This window comes from Nanorana parkeri, unplaced genomic scaffold (assembly GCF_000935625.1).
Source record: "Nanorana parkeri isolate BGI_ZX_2015 unplaced genomic scaffold, ASM93562v1 scaffold3597, whole genome shotgun sequence".
Lineage (NCBI taxonomy): Eukaryota > Metazoa > Chordata > Amphibia > Anura > Dicroglossidae > Nanorana > Nanorana parkeri.
This window is the reverse complement of record NW_017309865.1, coordinates 27,342-36,733: the sequence shown is the minus strand read 5'-3', so window position 1 is coordinate 36,733 and position 9,392 is coordinate 27,342. Positions and strand designations below refer to the sequence as shown.

The 9,392-nt window shown below is 45.4% G+C and overlaps 2 long non-coding RNA genes across 2 annotated transcripts; both read left to right on the top strand.

The window, feature by feature from the left end:
* The first annotated feature begins 4,060 nt into the window (after positions 1-4,060).
* Positions 4,061-4,545, top strand: LOC108803316. Its single transcript, XR_001942277.1, has 3 exons — positions 4,061-4,072; positions 4,196-4,366; positions 4,526-4,545. It is a non-coding gene; the product is annotated as an uncharacterized LOC108803316 (long non-coding RNA).
* Positions 4,546-4,947: 402 nt separating this feature from the next.
* On the top strand, positions 4,948-5,359 carry LOC108803318. The gene is made up of 3 exons (XR_001942278.1): positions 4,948-4,959; positions 5,083-5,253; positions 5,340-5,359. It is a non-coding gene; the product is annotated as an uncharacterized LOC108803318 (long non-coding RNA).
* Positions 5,360-9,392: the final 4,033 nt, after the last annotated feature.

The window sequence follows — 9,392 nt, the reverse complement described above, 5'->3', positions numbered from 1 at the left end:
GACCCAGCAGCACAAGATTCCGTATGAATAAATGTTCTCTTGTTGCATTTTTTACAATTGAAGTGACTTCACTTTCCCCATAAAACTTCCCTCGGGTTATTGTAAATGTCACACTCTTGTGTTGTAAATACTGTGAAACATGAATACCATGTGGGACTCCTCCTTATGGTCAAAGTGCGGGAAAAGTTGTAGAAATCTACTTCGGCATCTCCTGATGCTCTTGAGAAATGAGTGGTGGCTTCCAAGCGTTAGAACTGTGTAGTCCATAGAACAACTGCATAGTAAAACTTAAAGGGGTATACCCAGGCTCAAGTGATAGTTCAGTGTTTGGTGTGGAGTCTGTTCTGCATTAGCTGAAGCTGCCATTGGCTTTTTCCTTTGTTCTTCTCAGTGGTGAGATTTTCCCGCTACAGTCCCAGTCTCTACCACCTCCACCATTGAGCTGGCCTCGTTCCTCAAAGAAGGGAGCACGTCACAATGTGTGCTTCGGGAACTCAAGAGAAAAGGGCATACCAGGAAATGTGTCTTCGGAGTGGGTGGAGGGGCAGATAGGCCTAAGCAGTTCACTATGTGAGCCATGGAACATTGGGGGCGTGGTAAAACTAATGTATTTTAGGGGAGTGGCTTCATGGTTTCGGGCCTGCAGGAATGAACTAATAATAGCGTGGTCTTTAAAACAAAAAGCTCTGACGTGGTCCCAATGCACCATAAACTGGGGTAATACGTGGCCAAATGGGACAAGTCAGCAATGGGCAGTTGTACAAATTTGTAATGAGATTTCAAGACCAATTTTCTTGTGTGTTATGTAATTTTGCTGGTTTCTAATGTAAATAAAATACTTCCACACTACAATGTTGTCTTCAATGTTGACCAGAATTCTCAGATGATCGGTGATCAGAATGAGCTCAGTTCATAGAGAGTCCTCCATTGGTGATAGGAATGAGCTCAGATCATAGAGAGTCCTCCATTGGTGATGGGAATGAGCTCGGTGCATAGAGAGTCCTCCATTGGTGATAGGAATGAGCTCAGATCATAGAGAGTCCTCCATTGGTGATGGGAATGAGCTCGGTGCATAGAGAGTCCTCCATTGGTGATAGGAATGAGCTCAGATCATAGAGAGTCCTCCATTGGTGATGGGAATGAGCTCGGTGCATAGAGAGTCCTCCATTGGTGATAGGAATGAGCTCAGATCATAGAGAGTCCTCCATTGGTGATGGGAATGAGCTCGGTGCATAGAGAGTCCTCCATTGGTGATAGGAATGAGCTCAGATCATAGAGAGTCCTCCATTGGTGATGGGAATGAGCTCGGTGCATAGAGAGTCCTCCATTGGTGATAGGAATGAGCTCAGATCATAGAGAGTCCTCCATTGGTGATGGGAATGAGCTCGGTGCATAGAGAGTCCTCCATTGGTGATAGGAATGAGCTCAGATCATAGAGAGTCCTCCATTGGTGATGGGAATGAGCTCGGTGCATAGAGAGTCCTCCATTGGTGATAGGAATGAGCTCAGATCATAGAGAGTCCTCCATTGGTGATGGGAATGAGCTCGGTGCATAGAGAGTCCTCCATTGGTGATAGGAATGAGCTCAGATCATAGAGAGTCCTCCATTGGTGATGGGAATGAGCTCGGTGCATAGAGAGTCCTCCATTGGTGATAGGAATGAGCTCAGATCATAGAGAGTCCTCCATTGGTGATGGGAATGAGCTCGGTGCATAGAGAGTCCTCCATTGGTGATAGGAATGAGCTCAGATCATAGAGAGTCCTCCATTGGTGATGGGAATGAGCTCGGTGCATAGAGAGTCCTCCATTGGTGATAGGAATGAGCTCAGATCATAGAGAGTCCTCCATTGGTGATGGGAATGAGCTCGGTGCATAGAGAGTCCTCCATTGGTGATAGGAATGAGCTCAGATCATAGAGAGTCCTCCATTGGTGATGGGAATGAGCTCGGTGCATAGAGAGTCCTCCATTGGTGATAGGAATGAGCTCAGATCATAGAGAGTCCTCCATTGGTGATGGGAATGAGCTCGGTGCATAGAGAGTCCTCCATTGGTGATAGGAATGAGCTCAGATCATAGAGAGTCCTCCATTGGTGATGGGAATGAGCTCGGTGCATAGAGAGTCCTCCATTGGTGATAGGAATGAGCTCAGATCATAGAGAGTCCTCCATTGGTGATGGGAATGAGCTCGGTGCATAGAGAGTCCTCCATTGGTGATAGGAATGAGCTCAGATCATAGAGAGTCCTCCATTGGTGATGGGAATGAGCTCGGTGCATAGAGAGTCCTCCATTGGTGATAGGAATGAGCTCAGTTCATTGAGAGTCCTCCATTGGTGATGGGAATGAGCTCAGTTCATAGAGAGTCATCCATTGCTGATGGGAATGAGCTCAGTTCATAGAGAGTCCTCCATTGGTGATGGGAATGAGCTCAGTTCATAGAGAGTCATCCATTGGTGATGGGAATGAGCTCAGTTCATAGAGAGTCATCCGTTGGTGATGGGAATGAGCTCAGTTCATAGAGAGTCCTCCATTGGTGATGGTCTTTGTTTTTATAAATGTTTATATTTGACTTAAATATTTATAAGTATGTAAAACTAAAAACACTTATTAATTATAACTAATAAACATTTTTTCATTCTTTATATTGTTTGGGATTTACCAGATGTATAATTTGCATGTGTGAGGCTGTGGGCAATTTGATGAAACACAACATAGAAGGCAGTGTCTGCAATTTCCACAACATGGTTAAATTCACAGACAGGAAGTGATGTAGGTAAAGAGAGGAAGTGATGTAGTTAAAGAGAGGAAGTGATGTACGTCAACAAAAGGAAAATCTGGGTAAAAGCTGAGTATGGAAAAAGCATAGAGGGAAAATTGCAGGAACTGGCAGCAGAGGAGGTGATAAGATATTATTTTATATTTACATTCAGTAGACCGGACACATCCTAAATATAGAGCCATTTATCCAACTGTCCATCCAGAGCCGCCATTTATAGACCGGATACATCCTAAATATAGAGCCATTTATCCAACTGTCCATCCAGAGCCGCCATTTATAGACCGGATACACCCTAAATATAGAGCCATTTATCCAACTGTCCATCCAGAGCCGCCATTTATAGACCGGATACACCCTAAATATAGAACCATTTATCCAACTGTCCATCCAGAGCCGCCATTTATAGACCGGATACATCCTAAATATTGAGCCATTTATCCAACTGTCCATCCAGAGCCGCCATTTATAGACCGGATACACCCTAAATATAGAGCCATTTATCCAACTGTCCATCCAGAGCCGCCATTTATAGACCGGATACATCCTAAATATTGAGCCATTTATCCAACCGTCCATCCAGAGCCGCCATTTATAGACCGGATACATCCTAAATATAGAGCCATTTATACAACTGTCCATCCAGGGCCGCCATTTATAGACCGGATACATCCTAAATATAGAGCCATTTATCCAACTGTCCATCCAGAGCCGCCATTTATAGATCAAATATATCCTAAATATAGAACCATTTATCCAACTTCCATGAAGCTGTCTCTGGGTTGTTGGCTCTCCTCTATAATGGACACCAGGTCTTCTCTGGAGGAGGATATGGAGAGGAGGAAGACTGATGTACAGTACAAGTTCTCATCCAGGCAGCATCACAATGGAGACATTCCCGGCCAATGTGCACACAGAACAATGTCATGTCTACATGTCCTCCATCATACGTGAGGATCGAACTCTTCTCCAGCCAAACCAAACCTAAGATACAAGGTTGGTGTTGGAGTTGTGGTATGAAGCCGCCCTCTGGTTTATTGTCAGTACGAGTGTTGAGAAGAAGACCTGTAATAGATCATAAATAGCAGTCTGAGGTCTCCTGTCTATGGAGGAGCGCCGAGCGGACATCATTCATCCCACAATATTCTGGATCATTATCAATGTATTATCTGTCCGCAGGGGGGAGTGTCCTGTAGGAATCACATGACCACTTCGGGGAAGATGGAGAAGGATCGGAGTCACATGACTGAGACTATAATAAACCTGACCATGGAGATCATATACCTGCTGACTGGAGAGGTGAGAGGGATTTTGGGGGGGTCACATGTCATCTTATGTCTGTAATATAGAAAGACAGCAGACCAGACAGGTGAGGAGGATTCTGGGAAGTCTGTGATGATGATTGTTTCTTTCTCTACTCAGGATTGTAAAGTAGTGAAGAAAACATCTGGTGAGCCAATAACACCCAACAGGTCCCTTAACAAGACATCACCCATCTCAGAGCCTCCACCTCACCGCCTGACAACAGAGGAACACAGAGCCAAGAAGATTCTAGAAGTCACCAAGAAGATGATGGAGCTGCTGACGGGAGAGGTGAGCGGTGCCGGGAATTCTGGGACATGATCCAGGAACAGACGAGGGGCGTGTCTGGGTGGTGACTGTATAGGTGAGCGGTGCCGGGAATTCTGGGACATGATCCAGGAACAGACGAGGGGCGTGTCTGGGTGGTGACTGTATCATTGTGTGTGTCAGGTTCCTATAAGGTGTCAGGATATGGAGACATTCCCGGCCAATGTGCACACAGAACAATGTCATGTCTACATGTCCTCCATCATACGTGAGGATCGAACTCTTCTCCAGCCAAACCAAACCTAAGATACAAGGTTGGTGTTGGAGTTGTGGTATGAAGCCGCCCTCTGGTTTATTGTCAGTACGAGTGTTGAGAAGAAGACCTGTAATAGATCATAAATAGCAGTCTGAGGTCTCTTGTCTATGGAGGAGCGCGGAGCGGACATCATTCATCCCACAATATTCTGGATCATTATCAATGTATTATCTGTCCGCAGGGGGGAGTGTCCTGTAGGAATCACATGACCACTTCGGGGAAGATGGAGAAGGATCGGAGTCACATGACTGAGACTATAATAAACCTGACCATGGAGATCATATACCTGCTGACTGGAGAGGTGAGAGGGATTTTGGGGGGGTCACATGTCATCTTATGTCTGTAATATAGAAAGACAGCAGACCAGACAGGTGAGGAGGATTCTGGGAAGTCTGTGATGATGATTGTTTCTTTCTCTACTCAGGATTGTAAAGTAGTGAAGAAAACATCTGGTGAGCCAATAACACCCAACAGGTCCCTTAACAAGACATCACCCATCTCAGAGCCTCCACCTCACCGCCTGACAACAGAGGAACACAGAGCCAAGAAGATTCTAGAAGTCACCAAGAAGATGATGGAGCTGCTGACGGGAGAGGTGAGCGGTGCCGGGAATTCTGGGACATGATCCAGGAACAGACGAGGGGCGTGTCTGGGTGGTGACTGTATCATTGTGTGTGTCAGGTTCCTATAAGGTGTCAGGATGTCTCTGTCTATCTCTCCATGGAGGAGTGGGAGTATCTAGAAGGACACCGGGATCTCTACAAGGACGTAGTGATGGAGAATGAGCCGCCCCTCACATCACCGGGTAAGAGGAGAGAGCAGTACGGAGGCTCCGCCTACATCCCCCATCATCTGATACACACATAGAAACAATGTATTCAGTCAGTGTGTGTGTTTCCTACAGATGGATCCAGTAAGAGGAACCCACCAGAGACATGTCCCCGTCCTCTGTATTCCCGGGATTCCACACAGGAAGATCTCACCATCCCCCACCATGATCAGGTAGATGGGACTTTCAGCTCGGAGATGACTTCTTTCGTGTAATCTCATTGTTGGTAAAGACTTTTCAGTATTGTTTTATTTGATCCTTTTGCCATGTAGGCCGTGGAGCTCACAAACCTCACAATTGAGAATAAAGAGGAAGAAGAAGAGACGTTGGTGAGTGGAGCTCAGAAGTCTATAGAGAAGGAAGAAGAAGAGACTTTAGTGGGTGGGGCTCAGCAGTCTATGGAGGAGGAAGAAGAGGAGACGTCGGTGGGTGGAGCTCAGAAGTCTATGGAGGAGATGAATATGAAGAGTAAACAAAAGGAATCTTCTCTACGTATGAGCACAAGTAAGTCATAAACACTAAATGCAGAGTCCAGGTCACATGCTCATTTTAAATTGGTTGAAAAAAGACAACTGTCCATCGTGTTCATCGTACGGCAGTGGTTGACCCCGGTGAAATCAGGAAACCGCTTGGCCGAGTTTTCTTAATCAAGCATATAATAATTTCTTCGGAAAGGCAACGAGATGACTTCCAGCATTCCACAATGTAATTGTCTACAAATATTACCAGGCATTTACATATTTCATGTCTAGAAACATTAAGATTCAGCGTTCCAGTGATATGCTGAGTCAGCTAGAACATGTTCCTGTAGAAGACCGTGTTACATTTCCCCTAACTTTCAGTGGGGGACACTGCAGGCCACTCGGTGTAAGCTCGGTCACTAGGTGTTCAGACAGTTGGAAAGCAGAAGGCCTGAACCCTTCTGAAGGACATCTCCATCTAGTCAGCACCAGTTTAGCTTAGTGTCCTCAGTGGCTCACGTAATGCACTTCATAGTATGTCATGCTTCTGCTCTGTCGGCGGTCTACATTTTAACGCCGGACAGCTGGATAGCAGACTTTCTAAGCCGTCATAGAAACACAGACTCTTCAGCAAGACATCTCTGCTTGGAGAACTCCACATATGAACCTCAGGTTGTCACACTATAATCTTAGGCTCACAAACGATGACCCTCTCATGGATGATGTTCTTCTCACCCCATTGACTCTGCTTTTACTTTCAAGAGGTCCTCACCGGGCTCTCTTCCTCCCAATGCAGCTTTTGCATAATGGGTTTGCCAGGAAACCTCTCAGGGATATTCAGTTAAGGATCAGGTGTCTTGCTTCCCTGTCACTGCTCACTCAAGTAGAATAGGAACACCTTAGACTGTTCAACTTCAGGCTTCTGCATGTTAGTGGAGAGATTCTACCTGGTCGTTAGTTACCACAATCACCAAGTTCTGTTATGTGGACGAGGTGGCCTTTTCAAGGTCTTCTTTTCCCCTTGTTCAGGACTGTTCTTGGAAATCCAAGTGACTTCTCATGTCCCCAGTGAACAAAATGTCACCAACAAATGAGGAGGAGATACTGTACACCATATGAAAAGTCCATCTCCATTCCCCAATATAACATCATGTCCCCAACAAATGAGGAGGAGATACTGTACACCATATGAAGGTCCATCTCCATTCCCCAATATAACGTCATGTGACCAACAAATGAGGAGGAGACACTGTACACCATATGAAGGTCCATCTCCATTCCTCAATATAACGTCATGTGACCAACAAATGAGGAGGAGATACTGTACACCATATGAAGGTCCATCTCCGTTCCTCAGGTGGTTAGTTCCATCCGGAGCTCTGACACGCTCTTTAGTTCCAGAACAACATATATGACACCTGAATGATGAATATTTCTTGTTCTCCACCAGGTGGTCGCTATGTCTGGAATACCTCGGAGGGACATCTTACTTTATCTTCAGATTGTAATGCAAAGGATTACCACATCGTACAATATTCTACCGACGTAAATCCCATTACTAGTATTCCGGATCCATCTAATTCTAAGGGATCTTTCAGCCACGAGGGAGGTCACGCAGTACAGCATTCATTGTCATGTTCGGTGTGTGCGAAAACTTTTGCTGAAAAAACAGATCTTATTATACACAAGAGAAGTCACACAGTTGAACGCCCACATTCATGTACAGAGTGTGGAAAACGTTTCACGACAAAAAGAATACTACTGAAACACCTAAAAGGTCACACAGGTGAGCGTCCGTTCTCATGTTCAGAGTGTGGGAAAACTTTTATCCACAAGGGAAACCTTCTTGGACACGAGAAAATTCACAGGGGTGAGCATACTTTTTCATGCTCAGAGTGCGGAAAATCTTTTATCCACAAAGGCAACCTTCATAGACACCAAAGGATTCACACGGGCGAGCGCCCTTTTCCGTGCTCAGAGTGCGGCAAATGTTTCAGGAATAAAGGAGACCTTCTTAAACACCAGAGAATTCACACAGGTGAGCGTCCTTTTTCATGCTCGGAGTGTGGAAAAAGTTTCACTGAGAAAAGCACACTTGTTATCCACCAGAGAATTCACACACGCGAGTATCCTTTCTCATGTTCAGAGTGCGGGAAGCGTTTTCCTGTTAAAGCAAAACTTGTCCTACACATAAGAAGTCACACAGGTGTGGGCCCTTTTTCTTGTGCCGATTGTGGCAAATCTTATTCTAGAAAAGGAAAATTTATTGCGCACCAAAGAAGTCACACAGGCGACAGCCCTTTCAAATGTTCAGAGTGCGGGAAAAGTTTCATCCAGAATGGGGACCTTCTTAAACACCACAGAATTCACACGGGCGAGCGCCCCTTTTCTTGTTCAGTGTACGGAAAGTCTTTTGTCCATAAAGGAAACCTTCTAAAACACCAGAAAACTCATGCGGTGGAACATCGAGACCCAGAAGCACAAGATTCCATATGAATAAAATGTTCTCTTGTTGCATTTTTTACAATTGAAGTGACTTCACTTTCCCCATAAAACTTCCCTCCGGTTTTTGTAAATGCCACACTGTTCGGGGGAGTCTGTTCTGCATTAGCTGACGCTGCCATTGGTTGAAATCTCCCGCGACAGTTCCAGCCACTTTTCCCTACACCATTGAGCTGCCCTCGTTCCTCAAAGAAGGGAACCCTTCACAATGTGTGCACCAGGAACTCAAGAGATAAGGGCATACCATGGACTGTGTCTTTGGAGGGGCAGATAGTCCTAAGCAGTTCACTATGTGAGCCTTGCAACATTGGGGGGCGTGGTAAAATCTAAATGCAAATTTCCACCAGTGGCTGCAAACAATAGCCAGGCGCCTATTGGCTATTTTAAATTGTCAAATCAGCAGAGGACGGTACTGAAGTAGAAAGTTCTCCTTCAGGTCCTCCTCTCCAGGCAATGGGCGGGTGCTATAGCCAGCCTGCTGTTGGCTATTGCAATTTAAAATAGCCAATAGCGTGCTGGCTATTGTTTGCAGCCACTGGTGGAAATTTACATTTAGATTTCAACCTCAATTTCATTCTGTGTGTTATGTGGTTATGCCGATCTCTTAATGTAAATAAAAATCCTCCACACTCTACAATGTTCTGAGTCGTGTTCTTTATAAATGACCAGAATTCCTAGATGATCGGTGATGGGAATGAGCTTGGGTCATAGAGAGTCCTCCATTGGTGATGGGAATGAGCTCAGTTCATAGAGAGTCCTCCATTGCTGATTGGAATGAGCTCGGTTCATAGAGAGTCCTCCATCGGTGATGGGAATGAGCTCAGTTCATAGAGAGTCCTCCATTGGTGATGGGAATGAGCTCGGGTCATAGAGAGTCCTCCATTGGTGATGGGAATGAGCTCAGGTCATAGAGAGTCCTCCATTGGTGATGGGAATGAGCTC